A 23,706-nucleotide genomic window follows, 5' to 3' on the forward strand; every position below is an offset into this window, starting at 1 on the left:
ATTCTTAGCACTTTCATCTCATCATCCCTGTTACTTCCAGGACTCTCGGTGGTGGTGGTCTACATGGCCATCATGATTAGCCTAACCAAATACTACAATCCAACCTTGGCTCAGTCTTCCTAAGGCCCTTCATTGGCTGTATTTTGGTAGTACTGTTCTTATTACTATATGGAGTCCAAAAAATTATGTTTTTTTTTTTTTTTATTACTGTTACAAGAATTGTGATTGGTGCCACTAATTGGCTACTTGGGCCTGGCAGACAGGCTGGCAGATATGAGTCGTGGATGGTAGGTAGGGCAGCAATTTAACACAGTATGCTGTGTAAGTGACAAAAACACAGGACTGATAGAAAATTAAGTTACATTACACTAGCAAAATATTTAAAAATTTTAGATTTTAATATTAAAATTATGTTAAGAAGTGCAATGCACATATGACTCTATGAGTGGTCGCACTGGCTGGCTGCTACGTAGGGCAGCAATTATAACAACAGTATGCTGTGTAAGTCAGATAGACAGTTAGACACAGGCCTGATAGAAAATACAATTAGATTACACTAGCATAATGATTTAAAGACTTTTTTTTGGAAATTTTAAGAAAGAGGTTAAGCACATACATATGAGTCGTGGCTGATAGCCTTGGAAGGGCAGCTATTAAAAACAGTAGGCTCTGTATGTCGGATACACACACGCCTGATAGAAAATACTATTAGATTACACTAGAAAAATGATTGAAATTATTTTTTTTGGGGGGGGGAATTAAAAAAAAGGTTAAACACATATGAGTCGTGGCTCATAGACTAGGGAGGGCAGCAAGTAAACACAGTAGGCTCTCTATGTCAGCAAAACACACAGGCCGGATAGAAAATTATATTAGATTACACTAGCAAACAAATTTAAACTTTTTTTTTTATATATTAAAATTAAGGTGAAAGAAAAATAGATATGAGTGCTGGGTGGCTGCATGGCACAGACCAATTAACCAAAAGACTGAAAAAAAAGAGGTATATTAATGCTGAGTGAGCCTGACAGACACAGGCATGATAGTAAATGTAATTAGATTACACTAGAAAAATATTTTTTTGTGTTTTTTTTTTTAAATTAAAAATAATGTTATAAACGGATATTAACACTGGTGGCTGCTGGCTGGCACAGAGCAATGGACCAGAGTATATGCTGTGTGACACTGGCCTGATAGAAAATGAAAAAAAATTACACTAGAAAAATAATTATATTTTTGGGTTAGTTAAATTTAAACTAATGTTGTTAGGGAGATATCAGTGGTGGCAGTAGTCACAGCATATGCTGTGAGCCTTAAACACACAGCTGAAAGCCAGGCAAATGCTAATTAAAAAAAGAAAAAAAAAAAAAAACGGCACGAAATATAGCCCTAAAAAGGGCTTTTTGGGGTGCTGTGCTTGCAGCAGAGATGAGTGGAGTCCTTCTGGACTGTAAATACACTAGCCTAGCTATGTTTTTCCTATTAATGTCAGGAGCAAAAACACAACACGTCCTCTTATTAAAAAAGCAAGGTCGTTATGAGTCTAAAATGGCGGATTCCGAGTAGCTGGGAGTGTCTGTGAGGGAGTGTCTGATGTTGATTGGCTCTAATGTGTCAGGCGGCTGTGACATAAAGGGTCAAAGTTTCCACAATGATGACACATAGGGGCGGATCGAACATCGCCATGTGTTCGCCCACAAACGCGAACGCGAACAACCTATGTTCGCTGTGAACCGTTCGCGGGCGAACAGTTCGGGACATCACTATAAATAATAAGCTAATTTATTTGGGATACAAAACAATGGACTCAACTGATGGCTCCTTAGGTGTCTCATAGTTTAAATAAGATCATGTTCGAAATGTATTTATTTTATTCTTATTTTTGAGCCTATCATGGGTTGTTGTTTCTACCATAAACATATATAGTTACATTAAGTACCCCAATACATACTATCTTGCAAATCAAATGAGAACAAATGGGAAAAATTATTATAACCACACTAAGGGAAACACATCTGCAAAACCGGTTCTGTAAATGGGTGAAATTGTTAAACATTTGTATTCCTATTTTTTTAATGGTAAAGTAGCCTTTCTGAAAAAAAAAACAAAGATTTTCTTGGCAATCTAAGAGATGTCAATGAGGAACTGACTGTGAAATTATTGGTCATTCTAAACGTTTTGTCAAGATTTTTAACCTAAACCTTGACTTAGCATCAGAGTGTAAAAATACTTGATTCCACCTGTGAAGTATCTTGTCTCATGGGGGATATTTATCAAAGGTCTTGTGGACCTGATCTGACCTCGTTGAATGCGGAGAGCAATACGTTCTCTGTATTCAGCATTGCTCTAGCAACTCTTGTGAGCTGCTGGTGCAATGTTGCCCCCTGCAGATTCGAGGCCAATCGGCCACCAGCAGGGAGGTGTCAATCAACCCGATGTTCTGTCGAGAACTCCAATCTGTCAAAAACTCCAATCTGACATCACTTCTGGTATTTCCATACATCTGATTGGTCGTGTCCAGTGAGTCACAGGATTCACAACCAATCAGATAGGCCCTGTAATTGCCTATCTACACTATCTATTTTGCCTCCGCCTGGGGGGTTCAAGGGGGGCGAAGCCCCCTTTGTAAACCTCATTCCCCAAGGTTTACTTGGGGTGTATGCCAAAGCGTCTGCAGTGGCCCCCCCAGACAGAGGCAAAACAGGTATTAAAATAAAAGAGTCACCGGAAGTGACGTCAGATTGGAGTTTTTGACGAATTGTAGTTCTCAACAGAACACTGATCGTACTCGATCGGGTTGATTTTCGGCGATGTGTGTCCGCCTGCTCAGTAGTATTATTCTTAGCACTTTCATCTCATCATCCCTGTTACTTCCAGGACTCTCGGTGGTGGTGGTCTACACGGCCATCATGATTAGCCTAACCAAATACTACAATCCAACCTTGGCTCAGTCTTCCTAAGGCCCTTCATTGGCTGTATTTTGGTAGTACTGTTCTTATTACTATATGGAGTCCAAAAAATTATGTTTTTTTTTTTTTTTATTACTGTTACAAGAATTGTGATTGGTGCCACTAATTGGCTACTTGGGCCTGGCAGACAGGCTGGCAGATATGAGTCGTGGATGGTAGGTAGGGCAGCAATTTAACACAGTATGCTGTGTAAGTGACAAAAACACAGGACTGATAGAAAATTAAGTTACATTACACTAGCAAAATATTTAAAAATTTTAGATTTTAATATTAAAATTATGTTAAGAAGTGCAATGCACATATGACTCTATGAGTGGTCGCACTGGCTGGCTGCTACGTAGGGCAGCAATTATAACAACAGTATGCTGTGTAAGTCAGATAGACAGTTAGACACAGGCCTGATAGAAAATACAATTAGATTACACTAGCATAATGATTTAAAGACTTTTTTTTGGAAATTTTAAGAAAGAGGTTAAGCACATACATATGAGTCGTGGCTGATAGCCTTGGAAGGGCAGCTATTAAAAACAGTAGGCTCTGTATGTCGGATACACACACACCTGATAGAAAATACTATTAGATTACACTAGAAAAATGATTGAAATTATTTTTTTTGGGGGGGGGAATTAAAAAAAAGGTTAAACACATATGAGTCGTGGCTCATAGACTAGGGAGGGCAGCAAGTAAACACAGTAGGCTCTCTATGTCAGCAAAACACACAGGCCGGATAGAAAATTATATTAGATTACACTAGCAAACAAATTTAAACTTTTTTTTTTATATATTAAAATTAAGGTGAAAGAAAAATAGATATGAGTGCTGGGTGGCTGCATGGCACAGACCAATTAACCAAAAGACTGAAAAAAAAAAGAGGTATATTAATGCTGAGTGAGCCTGACAGACACAGGCATGATAGTAAATGTAATTAGATTACACTAGAAAAATATTTTGTTGTGTTTTTTTTTTTAAATTAAAAATAATGTTATAAACGGATATTAACACTGGTGGCTGCCGGCTGGCACAGAGCAATGAACCAGAGTATATGCTGTGTGACACTGGCCTGATAGAAAATGAAAAAAAAATTACAGTAGAAAAATAATTATATTTTTGGGTTAGTTAAATTTAAACTAATGTTGTTAGGGAGATATCAGTGGTGGCAGTAGTCACAGCATATGCTGTGAGCCTTAAACACACAGCTGAAAGCCAGGCAAATGCTAATTAAAAAAAGAAAAAAAAAAAAAAACGGCACGAAATATAGCCCTAAAAAGGGCTTTTTGGGGTGCTGTGCTTGCAGCAGAGATGAGTGGAGTCCTTCTGGACTGTAAATACACTAGCCTAGCTATGTTTTTCCTATTAATGTCAGGAGCAAAAACACAACACGTCCTCTCATTAAAAAAGCAAGGTCGTTATGAGTCTAAAATGGCGGATTCCGAGTAGCTGGGAGTGTCTGTGAGGGAGTGTCTGATGTTGATTGGCTCTAATGTGTCAGGCGGCTGTGACATAAAGGGTCAAAGTTTCCACAATGATGACACATAGGGGCGGATCGAACATCGCCATGTGTTCGCCCACAAACGCGAACGCGAACAACCTATGTTCGCTGTGAACCGTTCGCGGGGCGAACAGTTCGGGACATCACTATAAATAATAAGCTAATTTATTTGGGATACAAAACAATGGACTCAACTGATGGCTCCTTAGGTGTCTCATAGTTTAAATAAGATCATGTTCGAAATGTATTTATTTTATTCTTATTTTTGAGCCTATCATGGGTTGTTGTTTCTACCATAAACATATATAGTTACATTAAGTACCCCAATACATACTATCTTGCAAATCAAATGAGAACAAATGGGAAAAATTATTATAACCACACTAAGGGAAACACATCTGCAAAACCGGTTCTGTAAATGGGTGAAATTGTTAAACATTTGTATTCCTATTTTTTTAATGGTAAAGTAGCCTTTCTGAAAAAAAAACAAAGATTTTCTTGGCAATCTAAGAGATGTCAATGAGGAACTGACTGTGAAATTATTGGTCATTCTAAACGTTTTGTCAAGATTTTTAACCTAAACCTTGACTTAGCATCAGAGTGTAAAAATACTTGATTCCACCTGTGAAGTATCTTGTCTCATGGGGGATATTTATCAAAGGTCTTGTGGACCTGATCTGACCTCGTTGAATGCGGAGAGCAATACATTCTCTGTATTCAGCATTGCTCTAGCAACTCTTGTGAGCTGCTGGTGCAATGTTGCCCCCTGCAGATTCGAGGCCAATCGGCCACCAGCAGGGAGGTGTCAATCAACCCGATGTTCTGTCGAGAACTCCAATCTGTCAAAAACTCCAATCTGACATCACTTCTGGTATTTCCATACATCTGATTGGTCGTGTCCAGTGAGTCACAGGATTCACAACCAATCAGATAGGCCCTGTAATTGCCTATCTACACTATCTATTTTGCCTCCGCCTGGGGGGTTCAAGGGGGGCGAAGCCCCCTTTGTAAACCTTATTCCCCAAGGTTTACTTGGGGTGTATGCCAAAGCGTCTGCAGTGGCCCCCCAGACAGAGGCAAAACAGGTATTAAAATAAAAGAGTCACCGGAAGTGACGTCAGATTGGAGTTTTTGACGAATTGTAGTTCTCAACAGAACACTGATCGTACTCGATCGGGTTGATTTTCGGCGATGTGTGTCCGCCTGCTCAGAGCAGGTGCCGGGCGGACAGGTTATGAAGCAGTGGTCTTTAGACCGCTGCTTCATAACTGCTGTTTCTGGCGAGCCTGAAACACAGGGCATCAAGCTCCATACGGAGCTTGATAGATAGGCCCCATAGTTGTGTCTATTGCAAAGTTCATGAGATTGTGTCCATTTTAATTTTTCTTGAACTGTTTTTTTTTTAATATAGTGTAAGTGAACTTTTACAAGAAAAATGTGTCTCAATCATCATAATGGAGCTGCAAATCTTTGTGAATTCCAACATTTACTTCAGCCAAGTTGCTCTGATATTAGTTTCACAAATGAATGAATCTATACCAATGTCTCAATACTAATTTGTAATTTGCAGAAGCACTTAATCACAGAAATTGATTCAGGGAATACATTTATATTAGAGGTGGTAAGAAAAACTCTGGGCTTAATGTTTTTGTTTGCTGTCAAAATCTATCGGCTAGATTTAGAGTTTTGTCGGTAAAGACCCGCGTAGCTAACGCTGCTTTTTTTCCCCAACGCACTCTTCCAACAACGCTGGTATTTAGAGTTGTCTGAGGGGCTGCGTTAGGCTCAGAAAAGGGAGCGTTGAGCCTAATGTACCGCCACTTCAACCCGTTGCTTAGGGTAGTGGTAATCTGGAAAAACGTGCTCGTGCACGATATCCCCATAGGAAACAACAGGGCATTTTGGGCTGAAAAAAAACCTAACACCTGCAAAAAAGCAGCGTTCAGCTCCTAACGCAGCCCCATTGTTTCCTATGGGGAAACACTCTCTAAGTCTGCACCTAACACCCTAACATGTACCCTGAGTTTAAACACCCCTAACCTTACACTTATTAACCCCTAATCTGCCGCCCCTGCTATTGCTGACACCTGCATTATATTATTAACCCCTAATCTGCCGCTCCGGACACCGCCACAACCTACATTATCCCTATGAACCCCTAATCTGCTGCCCCTAACACCGCCAACCCCTATATTATATTTATTAACCCCTAATCTGCCCCCCCAGCATCGTCGCTACCTTACCTACACTTATTAACCCCTAATCTGCCGACCGGACCTCGCCGCCACTATAATAAATGTATTAACCCTTAAACCGCCGCACTCCCGCCTTGCAAACACTATAATAAATAGTATTAACCCCTAATCTGCCCTCCCTAACATCTCCGCCACCTACCTACAATTATTAACCCCTAGTCTCCCGCCCGCAAAGTCGCCGCTACTATAATAAATTTATTAACCCCTAAAAACCTAAGTCTAACCCTAAACCTAACACCCTCCTAACATAAATATAATTTAAATGAAACGAAATAATATTCCTAAAAATAACTAAATTATTCCTATTTAAAACTAAATACTTACCTATAAAATAAACCCTAATATAGCTACAATATAACTAATAATTACATTGTAGCTATTTTAGGATTTATATATTTGTATTTATTTTAACTAGGTACAATAGCTATTAAATAATTAATAACTATTTAATAGCTACCTAGTTAAAGTAAGTACAAAATTACCTGTAAAATAAATCCTAACCTAAGTTACAAATACACCTAACACTACACTATCAATAAATTAATTAAATAAATTACCTACAATTACCTAAAATAAAATACAATAAAATAAACTAATCTATAATACAAAAAAAACCAAACACTAAATTACAAAAAATAAAAAAGAATTACAAGAAGTTTAAACTAATTACACCTAATCTAAGCCCCCTAATAAAATAAAAAAGCCCCCAAAAATAAAAATTCCATACCCTATTCTAAACTACCAAAGTAATCAGCTCTTTTACCAGCCCTTAAAAGGGCTTTTTGCGGGGCATTGCCCCAAAGTAATCAGCTCTTTTACCTGAAAATAAAAATACAATACCCCCCAACATTACAACCCAACACCCACATACCCCTACTCTAACCCACCCAAACCCCCCTTAAAAAAAAACTATCGCTAACCCCCTGAAGATCTCCCTACCTTGAGTCGTCTTCGCCCAGCTAAGCCAAATTCTTCATCCAAGGTGCGCAGAGGAGGTCCTTGATCCGGTAGAAGTCTTCATCCAAGCGGCAAAGAAGAGGTCCTCCATCCGATAGAAGTGTTCATCCAGGCGGCGTCTTCAATCTTCATCCATCCGGAGCGTTTTAGGGGTTAATACATTTATTATAGTGGCGGCGAGGTCCAGTCGGCAGATTAGGGATTAATAAGTGTAGTTAGGTAGCGGCGACGTTGGGGGGGCAGATTAGGGGTTAATAAATATAATATAGGGGTCGGCGGTGTTAGGGGCAGCAGATTAGGGGTTCATAGGTATGATGTAGGTGACGGCGGTGTCCGGTCGGTAGATTAGGGGTTAAACATTTTTATTATAGTGGTGGCAATGTGGGGGGGGCCTCGGTTTAGGGGTACATAGGTAGTTTATGGGTGTTAGTGTACTTTGTAGCACAGTAGATAAGAGCTTTATATTCCGACGTTAGCCCATAAAGCTCTTAACTACTGACTTTTTTTGGCGGTAGGAGTCTTGTCGGTAGAGGGTCTACCGCTCACTTCTCCCAAGACTCCAAATACCAGCGTTTGGCAGATCCCATTGAAAAGATAGGTTATGCAATTGGCGTAAGGGGATCTGCGGTAGCCTGGAATCGCGGTAGGGAAGTGAGCGTTAGACCCTTTCCTGCCTGACTCTAAATACCAGCGGGCGGCCAAAAGCAGCGTTAGGACCCCTTAATGCTGCTTTTGACGGCTAACGCCAAACTCTAAATCTAGGTGTATGTTTCTTAAACCAAAACCATTTACATCATTTGTTATATTATGTCCCTCATTTCTCAAATGCCAGGCAGATAAGGTTCACTCTCAGGACCTGTCCACCTAGCATCATGGAGAGGAGGCAGCACCCGCTGCATTCAGTTATCATTGCACAAGCAAATGCTCGTCCAGCCATGCCCCCTGCTCTCATACCATCAGTCGTGTTAGAGCAAGGCTTGTCAATAATCCGGTTTGGATCTGATGGGATAAATTAACTCCACCACACTTGAGGTGGCAGAGAGTATAAGAGGTAACTGTCTTAACTAACATTACAAAAATAGTCCAATGTAACATAGCAGCACTCTTCCATTTACTTGCAAAGTTTTATAATAAAAAAAAAAAACTTTCTAAAGACATTTCGATCATAAGATCTTAGGCATGTCTCCATAGGTAGAAATAGATAGAGATATGACTAAGATGTTATGATCGAAACGTTGTCTGTATAAAGTGGATGTTTTTATAATAAAACGTTGCAAGTAACTGGAAGAGTGCTGCTTTGTTATATTGGACTATTATTGTTATGTGGTCTAGGTTCTAAGACCTGCAGCGTATACCCTTGATTGAAGAGACATGTGGTGGTGTTTTAATTTGTTTGGATTAACTAGCATTGTAGGCAAGCGTGTGTGATCCTACATCACTAGGGCTCTGATGCTTTAATCCTAGCCTAATAAATGGAACCCTATGCATTAACTTCCTGGATAAATGTGAATGTTTTGCAAAATAAAGTCACTTACATTTGTTTAAAACTAACACTTAGGGCTAGATTACAAGTGAAGCGCAAATGGTTTTGCGGTAGCGCAATCACAGTTTTGCAAGCTATTTTCCTTCTGCTGATATTATAAGTTCAGCAAAAACATGATTGCGCTAGCGGAATCACCTTTTCCACTTCAATACCACAATCTAAGAGCTGTGGTAAACTGGGTTTCGAAAATAAAAAGTTGCACAAAACACAACAAGAATGTATAACAAAGTACACTTACACTCATAAATTAAACTATTAACCCCTAAACTCACATCCCTCCACATAGCAGAGTATGTAAATAAACTATTAACCCCTAAACCGCCATACTCACATTGCAAAGTATCTAAATAAACTATTAACCCCTGAACTGCCATCCCCCCACAACGCAAAGTTATAAACTAACATGTAAACCCCCCTAACCTAACACCCCCTAACTTAACCCAAATTAATATATCCCTAAATTAACTTTAAAAATCCTAACTACCTTAAAAATAAAAAAATTACATGTAAAATAAATAAAACCTAATCTTAACTTTTTTAAAAAAAAAACTAACATTACTGAAAAAAAACTACCATTACAAAAAATAAAAAACCCTGCCATTACAAAAAATAAAAAAAAACTAACATTACAAAAATCAAAAAACAAAACTAAAAAAATAATTCTATTCTAATACCCCTTAAAAAACAAACAAACAAAAAAAATATTCTAAAAATAAACTACCAATAGCCCTTAAAAGTGCCTTTTGTAGGGTATTGCCCTACGGAGATTAGCTCTTTTATTTAAAAAAAAACACTAACCCCCTAACATTACAACCCCCAACCCCCCCATATAAAAAAACCTAACTAACCATTGCCCTGAAAAGGGCATTTAGATGGGTCCTGTCCTTAAAAGGGCATTCAGCTATTTTGCTGTCCCCCCAAAAAAAACACCTAATCTAAAAAAATTAATCACCACAAAAAAAACCAAAAAACCTAAGACTAACCCAAAGTTGGTACTCACCAATGATGATGGCGGCGCTCAATCTTCATCCCGACGGCACTCCATCTTCATCCATCTTCATCGCGTGTCCATCTTTTTCCATCTTCATTCCGGCGCGGTTCATCTTCTAACTTCATCCCAGTGGTGGCGGTGAGGTCTACATTAAAGGCGTACCTTGCATTCACTATTCAGTGTGCGACTGGCAATCGTATGAAGAGGACGTCCCTGTAGGGGGTCTGAAGAGGACCACCAACATTGCCACCACCACCATCGCTGCCGACCTCGCTGCCACCACCAGAATGAAGTTAGAAGATGGACCACAGCCTGGATAAAGATTGAAGAAGATAGGCCCGTGATTAGGATAGATGAAGATGGAGCAATGGTGGGATGAAGATTGGGGGCCACACATCATCATCGGTGACTACCAACATTTTTATCTTTTTTTATTTTAAGATTATGCTTTTTTTATTTGGGCAGCAAAATAACTGAATGCCCTTCATTTTTTTATTTTGGGGGAGTGGGGGGTTTGAATGTTAAGGGATTTGTTTGTTTTTTAAAAAGTGATCGCTTCGGGGCAGTTCCCTACAAAAGGCCCTTTTAAGGGCTGTTGGTAGTTTATTTTTAGTGTAGAGTTTTTTTATTTTGAGTTTTTTTATTTTTTTTAAAGGGTATGTTATATATATTTTTTAATGGTAGTTTTTTATTTTTTAAATGGTCATTTTTTTTGTAATGGTAGGTTTTTATAATTTTGTTAAATGGTTGGATTTTTTATTTTTTAGTAATGATAGTTTTTTTTTAAAAAAGGTAAGATAAGGTTTTTATTTAATTTTACTGGTAAGTTTTTATTTTTATTTTAAGGTAATTAGGATTTTTTTTAGTTCATTTAGGGGTATTTTAATTTGGGTTAATTTAGGGGTTTTTAGGTTAGGGGGTTTAGATGTTAGTTTAGATGTAGGGGGATAGCGTTTTAGGGGTTAATAGTTTATTTAGGTACTTTGTGATGTGGGTGGATGGTGGTTTAGAGGTTAGTAGTTTATTTAGGTAGTTTGCGTTGTGGGGGGATGGCAGATTAGGGGTTATTAGGCTAGGGGCTTATGGTAGGGTGTTAAGTTTTTTCAAAAACAAAATTTGTTTTTGTGAGTAGGGTATTAGGCATTTTTTCCACTTTTTGTCTCCATTGATTCTATGGGGGAACACAAGCACAATCACATGAAAACTCTTCTTAGGATTTTTGCACTTTTTGGGCAACTTGTAATACCAGTGGAACCAGGGACTCAAAAAAGCCTAACGCTAGTGATGTTTTCGCTAGAGCAAAAAACATATTTACCACAGCACTTGTAATCTAGCCTATATTTGTACAAAATTACTCTAATCCTTTCAGCACTCAGCAAAACTTGTTATGATATGTATAACTCAATCATTAACACAATAGAGCAATGAGTTACACAACATTGCTTTTGTAAGTTACCTCTAATGTATTAATATTTTGATGTATCTCTGTTTTGTTTCTATTTTAATTATATTACCCTAGCAGTTCTGTGATTCTGAAATGCATATTACACTTGGTTAAAGGTACATTATAATATTGTAATATAAAGGGGGTGATTTATTAAGCTGCAGTGGATGGGGGTGCACATACGTGCCCCTGTCCGCTGTAGCTCACCTCTGGCGGACTCAATTCCGCTGCTTGTATCCAGCATTGCATACGAGCACTATTTTGCGCTTGCATGCAATCCCGCCCCCTGCCTGCGCACAGCTAATCACGTGCGGGCAGGTATTGTCAAAATGGTGGCAAAAGGTTAGGGAAGCAGCGGTCTGATGACTGCTGTTTGTTAACTATGGACTGTAGGTTCTCTTGTGAGAACCTGCAGCCGTAGCAGGGCGAAGGGTTGATAAATCAACCCCTAAATGTTTAATTATGTGCAGTAAATAATATACTTTCATTATTTATTTGGTCTTCTGTTCCTGTAATTTAATTTTAAAAACTGTGGGCTTTACCATTCTTTTGTGGGTACTACCATGTTGAAACCAGAAATGAACAACCAGCTCAATACCATTGTTAGGGCTCCATGTACTAAGCCGTCAATTAATCTGTCATTTTAGACGCGGCTAAACTCGCCGTTACTCGCCGCGGGCGAAATGGTGTCCGCTGTAGCTATGTACTAATAATCCCACAATAAATAGACACCTCTAGCCCGCCGCGAGCAGTGGCGGAATATTGATAAATTTGACGCCTCGCTCGCCGCGAATAAGCTGATGTACTTAACTTTCAGTTCAATTGTCTGGCCAATTGTTAACACGTGACATGTAAGGTGTCATGAACGTCATAGTAGACGCGGGAATAGAATTTTGCTCCTATAAATGGACAACTTTTCTAAACAACTGTATTATTGTTCCAAAATTTTTGGAGAGTAATTACAGAGCGCTCGTTGTTGTGATCTTTATTTACAATTTCAATATGGCTTCATCTGGATCTGAAACCGCTTCAAAATCCAAGAATCCTCACTTTTCTCATCAGCAAAACGTTGTTTTGATTGACATGATTATTGACTCTTATGATTATTTGTTTGGATGTCGTGTCAAACAGACAAATTTTTCTAGAAGGAAGCAGATCTGGCAAAGGATCAGCGACGCTGTTAGTGCCCAGGGTCCAGGAAAAAAGGATGTCGATCAGCTGAAGAAGCGTTAAAACGACATTAAACGCTTCGCCAAAGCTAAATTGGCCAGAGAAAAAAATTTGGCACGTGCTACCGGAGGTGGACCAGCATATGTGGCCGACCTCAATGACTATGAGCAGAAGCTTGTTCAGCGTCTGGGACCAGAGATCATCACTGGCATAACGGATGATTGTGACAGTGATTTAAGAGGTAAATGTACAACATAGTTGACGTAAATGTTTTTTTTAAAGTTATGATAGGTCATTGTCTCCAATATATATTTCTTTAAAATAACATTATCTGACTTCTTACGCTTTAGTATCCTATATGCCATCTAGGCCCCAAATACTGTAATCATTTATGTCGCATATATGTATAAGGGATTGTACAAGCCATTTAGGCCCCAAATACTGTAATCATTTATGTCGCATATATGTATAAGGGATTGTTGCGTTATTTGACTATAGAATATTATTGTTAACATCTTTCCAAATTGTTCTCCGCTTTATAAACATACTTTTTTCAGATATAGCTATGCACATAGTTGACGCAGTCACATGAACCATCTATGTGCATCAACCAATGATCATTTACTGTGCCTGTATAGATTTGCTTTTCCTCAAAGTATAAAAATCCAATGAATGCAAAAACATAATACATTTAAATATTTTTGAAAAAGCATTTTCTTATGCAATTTGTAAAGGTAATTATATTTGTTCATGTCCCTTTAAAGGGCCACTAAACCCAAAATCTTTTATTAATGATTCGGATAGAGAATTGAAATTTAAACAACATATTACTTCCATTATTTCTTTGGCTTCATTTTCTAGATATTCTTAGTTGAAGAAAAATAAATACACATGTTGAGCCAATCACACGAGGCTTCTTTGTGCATCAATCAAATGCTTTTCAACAAAGAATATCAAGAGAATAAAACAAATTAGATAATATAATTAAATTAGAAAGATGTTTATAAATGCATTCTCTGCTGTAATTATTATTATTAACACTTTTAGCTTTCAGTTTCAACTAGAAATAAAATAAACCTAATTTTTTTTTATTTATTTTTTTAAAGCGATGCCAACATCACAAGCAGAGCCTGTGAGGAGTAACGAAGTGCCCACTTGTTCTACTTCTACTTCATCTTCTGCGGTTTCAAGACCACCCAGTGCAGCTGTTTCCAGACCTTCGGCCAGTTTTACACATGGACAATTAATACGCTCATCATCTAATGTTACACACACAACTTCCTCGGCGGACACACTACCTGATCTAAGGACCAGCACTCCACAAACTGGTGTTGGTAGAGCAACTGGTAAGTACTTTACAAATGAATAATTTCAATGTTGTGTGTTTTATCTCTTTTATCATTTAAATGTCAAATGTCATTATTGACATATTCTATTTCGAGATCTTTTACAGATGGAATGTAATTTGAAGTTCAAATAGCAATGATCATAGATTTTCATGAAAGGGACACTGTACAAATTTTTTTAAATGAGGATTCGTGTAGAGCATGCATGCTATTTTAATCAACTTTCTAATGGTTTTAAAATTTATCATTATTTTCTTTTTGAGAATTGATCATAGTATTACATAAGAAAGCTGATAAAAATTCCATGCAATATATCTTATTCTCAAAAAGATTATTTTTGCTTCATTTCCATTAATAATTTTGAATATATCGTTACATTGACAAAAAAACATTTTATTTATTTATTTTTATGTTATTTATTTTTTTATAGGTGATTTGGGACGTCTTTTCCAGGGATTGACTGGACATTCATCTCCATTATTTGATGGTATGTATCACATATGTATAAATATATATTGGTGTATGACGGTTGTATCAGCTCTCTCCTTCTATTCTATTTCTGCAAGTGTTTTTATAACAATTTATTTTTATTTACTAACAATTTGTTATGTCTTGATCTAGAAGAAGAAAACTCATCAAGGGAGATCACTATCAATCTCATGCCGATAGTGGAAAATCCCATTCAAGATGAACCACCAGGAGGGAATGATGGAAGTGAGACTCCAGATATTCTTGAAGATTTGGGAGATGCGCAACCGGATGAAATTCACACACCAGAAAACATTGAGGAACCTGTTGAAACACAGGCACCACCAATTGCACTGCAAACAGGTGGTGTAAATATTGACAATACACCGGCAGAAGGACTATTGGGCGATGTTGCATTGAGGGAAATGTTGACACTGGCAAGGCAATACAGAGAGGACCACAGAGAAATGCAACATATTATTAACACAAATATTGACCGCTGGGCTGCTCTGTCAGAAAAAAATATGGAAATAGAAATGCAAAGGAATGAGATAGAGATGCAGAAATTACAGCTGCAAAGAGAGATGTTCCAGTGGCAGAGGCAGATGGATGAAGAGAAAAACCATCAAATTAACAGAGCTTTAACCATCAGCGAAAGGACATTACAATCTCTGTTGGCTATTGTCAGTGAAAGGGAGGCTACAACAGACCCAAAGAGGCCACGTCTGGAGTGAACATTTTGTATTATTTAGTCACTGTTCATTTTTTTAATCTGTATATTGTTTACTAAGTTTTTTTGTGTATTTTAAAGGGACACTGTACTCTAATTTTTTCTTTTGTGATTCAGATAGAGCATGCAATTTTGATTAAAGTTGATTAAAATTGCATGCTCTATCTGAATCACAAAAGATAAAATTTGGATACAGTGTCCCTTTAAGTTTAAAATGTTAGTCACTGTTCATTTTTTTAATCTGTATATTGTTTACTAAGTTATTTTTTGTGTATTTTAAAGGGACACTGTACTCTAATTTTTTCTTTTGTGATTCAGATAGAGCATGCAATTTTGATTAAAGTTGATTAAAATTGCATGCTCTATCTGAATCACAAAAGATAAAATTTGGATACAGTGTCCCTTTAAGTTTAAAATGTTAGTCACTGTTCATTTTTTTAATCTGTATATTGTTTACTAAGTTATTTTTTGTGTATTTTAAAGGGACACTGTACTCAAATTTTAAAATGTTAGTCACTGTTCATTTTTTTAATCTGTATATTGTTTACTAAGTTATTTTTTGTGTATTTTAAAGGGACACTGTACTCTAATTTTTTCTTTTGTGATTCAGATAGAGCATGCAATTTTGATTAAAGTTGATTAAAATTGCATGCTCTATCTGAATCACAAAAGATAAAATTTGGATACAGTGTCCCTTTAAGTTTAAAATGTTAGTCACTGTTCATTTTTTTAATCTGTATATTGTTTACTAAGTTATTTTTTGTGTATTTTAAAGGGACACTGTACTCTAATTTTTTCTTTTGTGATTCAGATAGAGCATGCAATTTTAAGCAACTTTCTAATTTACTTCTATTACCAATTTTTCGTCGTTCTCTTGATATCTTTATTTTAAAAAGAAGGCATCTAAGCTGAGGAGCCAGCAAATGTGTGGTTCAGAACCATGGACAGCAATTGTTTATTGGTGCTGCCCAATCAGCAAGGACAACCCAGGTTGTTCAACAAAAATGGGCCGGCATCTAATCTTAAATTCTTGCTTTTCAAATAAACATACCAAGAGAATGAAGAAAATTTGATAATAGGAGTACATTTGAAAGTTGATTAAAATTGCATGCTCTATCTGAATCACAGAAGATAAAATTTGGATACAGTGTCCCTTTAAGTTTAAAATGTTATTATTTAATAAAGACACATTTTTTTATGGCCAAAAATAACGTTTATTTACATAAATTCAAACTCACTTTTGATTCTTCAACACAAAAGTTTTTCTCAGTTATTAATCATGACAAAACAAAAAATGAAATCAAATTACATATTTACGGTATAAAAAATCTACTTGCTCCATTAACATTCCCAAAGTTGCCCTAATTTTAGAAATTTTTTGTTTAACATGATCTTCTAGACAACTCTGAGTACTTTTGTCTGCAGTTTCAATAGTTGATGTTGAAGATAAATCTGTAGAAAAAACATAATTTATGCTTACCTGATAAATTCCTTTCTTCTGTAGTGTGATCAGTCCACGGGTCATCATTACTTCTGGGATATTACTCCTCCCCAACAGGAAGTGCAAGAGGACCCACCCAGCAGAGCTGCACACAGCTCCTCCCCTCTACGTCACTCCCAGTCATTCGACCAAGGACCAACGAGAAAGGAAAAGCCAAGGGTGAAGTGGTGACTGGAGTATAAATTAAAAAATATTTACCTGCCTTAAAAACAGGGCGGGCCGTGGACTGATCACACTACAGAAGAAAGGAATTTATCAGGTAAGCATAAATTATGTTTTCTTCTGTTAAGTGTGATCAGTCCACGGGTCATCATTACTTCTGGGATACCAATACCAAAGCAAAAGTACACGGATGACGGGAGGGATAGGCAGGCTCTTTATACAGAAGGAACCACTGCCTGAAGAACCTTTCTCCCAAAAATAGCCTCCGATGAAGCAAAAGTGTCAAATTTGTAAAATTTGGAAAAAGTATGAAGCGAAGACCAAGTTGCAGCCTTGCAAATCTGTTCAACAGAGGCCTCATTCTTGAAGGCCCAAGTGGAAGCCACAGCTCTAGTAGAATGAGCTGTAATTCTTTCAGGAGGCTGCTGTCCAGCAGTCTCATAAGCTAAACGAATTATGCTATGAAGCCAAAAAGAAAGAGAGGTAGCGGAAGCTTTTTGACCTCTCCTCTGCCCAGAGTAAATGACAAACAGAGAAGACGTTTGTCGAAATTCCTTAGTTGCCTGTAAGTAAAATTTTAGAGCACGGACTACATCCAGGTTGTGCAGTAGACGTTCCTTCTTTGAAGAAGGATTTGGGCATAAAGAAGGAACAACAATCTCTTGATTGATATTCCTGTTAGTAACTACCTTAGGTAAGAACCCAGGTTTAGTACGCAGGACTACCTTATCCGAATGAAAAATCAAATAAGGAGAATCACAATGTAAGGCTGATAATTCAGAGACTCTTCGAGCCGAGGAAATAGCCATTAAAAATAGAACTTTCCAAGATAACAACTTTATATCAATGGAATGAAGGGGTTCAAACGGAACGCCCTGTAAAACATTAAGAACAAGGTTTAAACTCCATGGTGGAGCAACAGTTTTAAACACAGGCTTAATCCTGGTCAAAGCCTGACAAAAAGCCTGGACGTCAGGAACTTCTGACAGACGTTTGTGTAACAGAATGGACAGGGCTGAGATCTGTCCCCTTAATGAACTAGCAGATAAACCCTTTTCTAAACCTTCTTGTAGAAAAGACAATATCCTAGGAATCCTAACCTTACTCCAAGAGTAACCTTTGGATTCACACCAATATAGGTATTTACGCCATATCTTATGGTAAATCTTTCTGGTAACAGGTTTCCTAGCCTGTATTAAGGTATCAATAACTGACTCAGAAAACCCACGTCTTGATAAAATCAAGCGTTCAATTTCCAAGCAGTCAGCTTCAGAGAAGTTAGATTTTGATGTTTGAAGGGACCCTGTATCAGAAGGTCCTGCTTCAGAGGTAGAGACCAAGGTGGACAGGATGACATGTCCACCAGGTCTGCATACCAAGTCCTGCGTGGCCACGCAGGTGCTATTAGAATCACTGATGCTCTCTCTTGTTTGATTCTGGCAATCAATCGAGGAAGCAACGGGAAGGGTGGAAACACGTAAGCCATCCTGAAGTCCCAAGGTGCTGTCAGAGCATCTATCAGGACTGCTCCTGGATCCCTGGATCTGGACCCGTAACGAGGAAGCTTGGCGTTCTGTCGAGACGCCATGAGATCTATCTCTGGTTTGCCCCAACGTCGCAGTATTTGGGCAAAGACCTCCGGATGAAGTTCCCACTCCCCCGGATGAAAAGTCTGACGACTTAAGAAATCCGCCTCCCAGTTCTATACTCCCGGGATGTGGATTGCTGACAGGTGGCAAGAGTGAGACTCTGCCCAGAGAATTATCTTTGATACTTCCATCATAGCTAGGGAGCTTCTTGTCCCTCCCTGATGGTTGATGTAAGCAACAGTCGTGATGTTGTCCGACTGAAACCTGATGAACCCCCGAGTTGTCAACTGGGGCCAAGCCAGGAGGGCATTGAGAACTGCTCTCAATTCCAGAATGTTTATTGGCAGGAGACTCTCCTCCTGACTCCATTGTCCCTGAGCCTTCAGAGAATTCCAGACGGCACCCCAACCTAGAAGGCTGGCGTCTGTTGTTACAATTGTCCAGTCTGGTCTGCTGAATGGCATCCCCCTGGACAGATGTGGCCGAGAAAGCCACCATAGAAGAGAATTTCTGGTCTCTTGATCCAGATTCAGAGAAGGGGATAAGTCTGAGTAATCCCCATTCCACTGACTTAGCATGCACAGTTGCAGTGGTCTGAGGTGTAAGCGTGCAAAGGGTACTATGTCCATTGCCGCTACCATTAAGCCGATTACCTCCATGCATTGAGCCACTGACTGGTGTTGAATGGAATGTAGGGTGCGGCAAGCACTTTGAAGTCTTGTTAGCCTGTCCTCTGTCAGGTAAATCTTCATTTCTACAGAATCTATAAGAGTCCCCAGGAAGGGAACTCTTGTGAGTGGAACGAGTGAACTTTTCTTTTCGTTCACCTTCCATCCATGTGACCTTAGAAATGCCAGCACTAACTCTGTATGAGACTTGGCAGTTTGAAAGCTTGAAGCTTGTATCAGAATGTCGTCTAGGTATGGAGCTACCGAGATTCCCTGCGGTCTTAGTACCGCCAGAAGAGCACCCAGAACCTTTGTGAAGATTCTTGGAGCTGTAGCCAATCCGAATGGAAGAGCCACAAACTGGTAATGCCTGTCTAGGAAGGCAAACCTTAGGTACCGATAATGATCTTTGTGAATCGGTATGTGAAGGTAAGCATCTTTTAAATCTACAGTGGTCATGTACTGACCCTCTAGGATCATAGGTAAAATTGTCCGAATAGTCTCCATCTTGAACGATGGAACTCTTAGGAATTTGTTTAGGATCTTTAAGTCCAGGATTGGTCTGAAAGTTCCCTCTTTTTTGGGAACCACAAACAGATTTGAGTAAAACCCCTGTCCCTGTTCCGATCGTGGAACTGGATGGATTACTCCCATTAACAAGAGCTCTTGTACGCAGCGTAGAAACGCCTCTTTCTTTGTCTGGATTGTTGACAATCTTGACAGATGAAATCTCTCTCTTGGAGGAGAGTATTTGAAGTCCAGAAGGTATCCCTGAGATATTATCTCTAGCGCCCAGGGATCCTGGACATCTCTTGCCCAAGCCTGGGCGAAGAGAGAAAGTCTGCACCCCACTAGATCCGATCCCGGATCGGGGGCCCTCAATTCATGCTGTTTTAGGGGCAGCAGCAGGTTTCCTGGCCTGCTTGCCCTTGTTCCAGGACTGGTTAGGTTTCCAGCCTTGTCTGTAGCGAGCAACAGCTCCTTCCTGTTTTGGTGCAGAGGAAGTTGATGCTGCTCCTGCTTTGAAATTACGAAAGGAACGAAAATTAGACTGTCTAGCCTTAACTTTGGCTTTGTCCTGAGGCAGGGCATGGCCTTTACCTCCTGTAATGTCAGCGATAATCTCTTTCAACCCGGGCCCGAATAAGGTCTGCCCTTTGAAAGGTATATTAAGCAATTTAGACTTAGAAGTAACATCAGCTGACCAGGATTTTAGCCACAGCGCCCTGCGTGCCTGAATGGCGAATCCTGAATTCTTCGCCGTAAGTTTAGTAAGATGTACTACGGCCTCCGAAATGAATGAATTAGCTAGTTTAAGGACTCTAAGCCTGTCCGTAATGTCGTCCAGAGTAGCTGAACCAATGTTCTCTTCCAGAGACTCAATCCAGAATGCCGCTGCAGCCGTGATCGGCGCAATGCATGCAAGGGGTTGCAATATAAAACCTTGTTGAACAAACATTTTCTTAAGGTAACCCTCTAACTTTTTATCCATTGGATCTGAAAAAGCACAGCTATCCTCCACCGGGATAGTGGTACGCTTAGCTAAGGTAGAAACTGCTCCCTCCACCTTAGGGACCGTTTGCCATAAGTCCCTTGTGGTGGCGTCTATTGGAAACATTTTTCTAAATATCGGAGGGGGTGAGAACGGCACACCGGGTCTATCCCACTCCTTAGTAACAATTTCAGTAAGTCTCTTAGGTATAGGAAAAACCTCAGTACTCGTCGGTACCGCAAAATATTTATCCAACCTACACATTTTCTCTGGTATTGCAACTGTGTTACAATCATTCAGAGCCGCTAACACCTCCCCTAGTAATACACGGAGGTTTTCCAGTTTAAATTTAAAATTTGAAATATCTGAATCCAGTCTGTTTGGATCAGAACCGTCACCCACAGAATGAAGTTCTCCGTCCTCATGTTCTGCCACCTGTGACGCAGTGTCTGACATGGCCCTAATATTATCAGCGCACTCTGTTCTCACCCCAGAGTGATCACGCTTACCTCTTAGTTCTGGTAATTTAGCCAAAACCTCAGTCATAACAGTAGCCATATCCTGTAATGTGATTTGTAATGGCCGCCCAGATGTACTCGGCACTACAATATCACGCACCTCCCTCTGAGCGGGAGATGTAGGTACTGACACGTGAGGCGAGTTAGTCGGCATAACTCTCCCCTCGTTGTTTGGTGAAATTTGTTCAATTTGTACAGATTGACTTTTATTTAAAGTAGCATCAATACAGTTAGTACATAAATTTCTATTGGGCTCCACTTTGGCATTGCAACAAATGACACAGGTATCATCCTCTGAATCAGACATGTTTAACACACTAGCAAATAAACTTGCAACTTGGAAATACAATTCAATTAGAATAATATTAAAACGTACTGTGCCTTTAAGAAGCACAGAAGATCTATGACAGTTGAAAATTAATAAATTGAAACAGTTATAGCCTCAATCCTTGTAAACAACACAACTTTAGCAAAGGTTTAATCCCATTAGCAAAGATAACAAATTCTGAAAGCAGGAAACAAATTACAGAATAAACGTTTTTTATCTCAGTCAAACTACAATTCTCACAGCTCTGCTGAGAGAAATTACCTCCCTCAAAATAAGTTTTGAAGACCCCTGAGCTCTGTAGAGATGAACCGGATCATGCAGGGAATACAATGAGTTGCTGACTGAAATATTTGATGCGTAGTAAAAGCGCCAAAAAACGGCCCCTCCCCCTCACACACAGCAGTGAGGGAGAACAGAAACTGTCAGAAAACAGATTAAGCAACTGCCAAGTGGAAAAATAGTGCCCAAACATTTATTCACTCAGTACCTCAGTAAATGAAAACGATTTTACATTCCAGCAAAAACGTTAAACATAATCTCTAGTTATTAAACAGCTTTATGTATTTCTTACAGTGTAATTCTAGTGAAGTACCATTCCCCAGAATACTGAAGTGTAAAGTATACATACATGACATTATATCGGTATGGCAGGATTTTCTCATCAATTCCATTATCAGAAAATAAAAACTGCTACATACCTCTATGCAGATTCATCTGCCCGCTGTCCCCTGATCTGAAGTTTACCTCTCCTCAGATGGCCGAGAAACAGCAATATGATCTTAACTACTCCGGCTAAAATCATAACAAAAACTCTGGTAGATTCTTCTTCAAACTCTGCCAGAGAGATAATAACACACTCCGGTGCTATTTTAAAATAACAAACTCTTGATTGAAGATAAAAACTAAGTATAATCACCATAGTCCTCTCACACATCCTATCTAGTCGTTGGGTGCAAGAGAATGACTGGGAGTGACGTAGAGGGGAGGAGCTGTGTGCAGCTCTGCTGGGTGGGTCCTCTTGCACTTCCTGTTGGGGAGGAGTAATATCCCAGAAGTAATGATGACCCGTGGACTGATCACACTTAACAGAAGAAATAAATGCAAATCAAATTTTAATTCAATTTTCATATACATATTCAATGTATGATAGGGTTTTTCATCACAAATATTACCTCCTGATGTGCTGTTATCTACGTTATCTACTATATTAGCTTCTACACTTATGTCCACTCCTTTAAAGCTTTCATCTGAGCCAACTCCTATTTGAAATATACAATATGTATTAGTTAAAACTTGGATTTTCTTAGATTTAAGATTACTGAGTATGAAACATACCTTTATCTAACATCATTGTTGGTAAAACTTCTATCCTTGGTTGAGTATCATCTGAAGTCAATGCTTCAAATATTGTCACACTATCAGGATTTTGAAATTCTTCCATTTCCATACTAGTTTCCATGTCTTCCATGGTAATATCTATGAACGAAATTACAAAGATAAAGATAGAAAACTATTAACTCAAAAACCTTGTATATATTATTTAAAACAACAATAATAATAATCATTAAAAGGGACACAGAACCCAATTTCTAAGTTTCATGATTCAGATAGTGCATGCAATTTAAATAAACTTTCAATTTTACTTCATTCTTTTTGTATCTTTATTTGAAAAGCAAGAATCTATGTTTAGATGCCAGCCCATTTTTGGTGAACCAACTGTGTTGTACTTGCTAATTGGACAGAACCAATCAAAGAGTGCTGTCCATGGTGCTCAACCAAAAATTGGCTGGCTCCTTAGCTTAGATGCCTTCTTTTTCAAATAAAGATAGAAAGTTAATGAGGAAAAAAATGATAATAGAAGTAAATTAGCAACTTGATTAATATTGCATGCTAAAACTTTTTAAGCCAAAACCTAAAATATATGTTTTAAAATTTAAATAAGTCATTACCTGTCTGTGTGTTTTTATGACAAATTTCATATGGATTTGGAGATAATTCAATATCCAATAGTGATATTGGCAAAGGTGGAGAAAGAGCTTCACTTCTGGGTGTTTGCACCAACATTGACCTTAAGTAGCGTGGTGGG

Source organism: Bombina bombina, chromosome 2 (genome assembly GCF_027579735.1).
Source record: "Bombina bombina isolate aBomBom1 chromosome 2, aBomBom1.pri, whole genome shotgun sequence".
Classification (NCBI taxonomy): domain Eukaryota; kingdom Metazoa; phylum Chordata; class Amphibia; order Anura; family Bombinatoridae; genus Bombina; species Bombina bombina.